Below are 2,534 nucleotides of genomic sequence, written 5' to 3'. Positions count from 1 at the left end.
TCGTGTATGTGTGTTGTATGTTTCTTTCTTTGCTGAAATAACTCGTAAAATAGCTTGTAAAAATAATACAATTTAATAATGGATGTAAATAATCCTGATCAAATTATTATTAATATAAATGGATTGGGATGATTCGAAATATTAAAGTTTTGTCAAGGTTCTTTAATTTATATATTTTTCGATTAAACGCGATGTTATTTTATTTTGAATTTATTGACTTTTTACTGATTATTATTTATTGTTAAGATACAACTAATAGCATCTTATTTCTTTCACTTAGTTTCTATTTAAATGCGTTTTACAAAGAGATCAGCTATTCTGGTTTATAAGATAATTGAACTTGTCTGAAAAGTTTTGAAATGTCTATGCATAAAAAGTCTATGCATCTTTCTTATTTGTGGAACATTTCCATATTTCTACTCATTCTATTGTCAAACTGGAAGCATCTTATAAGCTCGACTTATACCACTTGAACTGTAAAGAGTGTAAAGGTCCCTTTATATGGATTTCCCTCGGAGACCCGTGGAAAAATCGTTAATTTCCGATGTGCCCAGCTCGCATGAAAGAAAAATGATCGCCCGCTGTGTTTTCAGGCGCGGAAATATTAAATTGTATTCCTGCGGGGTCTTCGCGGGGCCGAAAGGCGATGCTGGGCCGCGGAGGGTGTTCGAGATCACTAACCAATATTTAATCAACTTTGCAGGAGAGAATATTATTCTCTGGACAATTCAAGGACATATGTATCAGACCCGCAAGGGGAGAGGCCGACACGTTCATGCGTATTGATATCAAAGACACACACATCTCGTGTATACGCGTTGCTCTTTCAGCGAACAATGGCGTAATTCTGAGAGCGAAAGTACGCGTTTTCTTTTAGAAAATTAGGAAATTATAAAACTTTATATCGTGAATCTGGATAATTTTTTAAATTGAAAAAAAATGGGTGCATGGATAGATACAATATCTTTTATAATTATATAATTTATACATGCAAAATGCTGATTTATTCTTATTGAATATTGTTTATTTAATAAAACGTAGTTTCAGAAGAATGTAAATAAATGCATTTTTATGATTTTATAATTTGCAAGTACGTTATTTGCTTCAACTAAACTATTCTTTTGATTTTATTTCAAGTATTTTTCAAAATTACATGTTTCTATACGCTGATTCATTTATTTGCCAGCGAAGAGGCCGTGCTTCCGGGATCGACACGACGTCTCGTTCATTATACACAGGATTTATTCAAAAGGATACGCCTATGTAGCATACGGTTGTGTGTGTGTGTGTGTGTGTGTGTGTGTGTGTGTGTGTGTCGCCCGGAGATGTGCACGGTGGCAGCGTGCGACACACGTTCCGCGTGCCGGGAACGGGATTCCCCTGGGATAAGATTCAGGAAAGAGGGTGGAAGCTGCTCTCATCGTGGCACTCTCTCTCTCGTGAGAACAAGTGCAAAACAAATGTCGCACAGGAGCCGGTCGACCGATGCGCACCGCCGCCGTGCCATGCTCGTGAAAATTGTTTCTCTAGTCTCTAGGTCGAAATAAATCATATTTTTCCTTGCCCCCCCCCCCCTCTGCTGGGGCTACCTCTCACTCGCACTACGCGAAAGACGTGAGAAATTTCAATTTGTTTGGGTGCTAGGGTGTCTTAGCTCGCGTGAAATATGCAGTATATATCTCAAAATTATCGCATTATTTTCTAATTAATAGTTTCATTATTTGATGAATTTAAGCCTGTGTGATGAGTAAATTATATTTAATGAATTTGAATCTTTTCTTCGCAAATCGGATGAGAATAATAATATTCTACGCCATAACTTTTTAATGTTTAACTTAATTTTAAACTTTATATACTTCAACTATCAAAACTCGTATAAAATGTCTATTAGAGTAAAGCTTGAGATTAACAAAGATATCGTGGGATATTTTTGTTAGTGAAACCGATGAAAAACAATGAATTTATACATTTTTCAAAATGATCACGCAGTATTAATTATGATAATTTAATAAACATTAATATGAATAATTTCATCGTAAAATTGAGTTTAAACAATAATTTTTAACTGAGATTTGTACAATATATCATAGAGAGATTTCATATATAACATAGGATTGTTTTTTTAATTAATTTGAACTAATCTTGAATAATCTTGAATAAGAATTAATCATTTAAGAATTAACGTGATACGGTATAGCTGTGAGAGAGATACTATTAATTTGATTTAGAATATTGCAACCTGTATATTTCCTTGTCTATTTTCTTCTGCTGAGAACAGATAACAAATCGTATCGAAGTAATAATCGAAAGCCATTTAACAAGTATATATTAACGAGAAATTTGTAATAAAAAACGTGTAGGAATTTTGCGACATAAATTTTTAATATAAAATAGTAATTATTGACTTATTTCTTCATCGTATATCTTTTATTTGTTAGCGTTTAGCTGATATTTCTGGGGATTCTTTCAATCCTTAATTTCTGTCTAAATCTATGTATTAATAAATTGGTGCGATAAGAAATAACATCTCCAAA

Source organism: Temnothorax nylanderi, unplaced genomic scaffold, assembly GCF_030848795.1.
Source record: "Temnothorax nylanderi isolate EJ_2023f unplaced genomic scaffold, tnyl_v1.0 TNYL_tig0434_pilon, whole genome shotgun sequence".
Lineage (NCBI taxonomy): Eukaryota > Metazoa > Arthropoda > Insecta > Hymenoptera > Formicidae > Temnothorax > Temnothorax nylanderi.
This window is presented reverse-complemented; position numbering follows the sequence as displayed.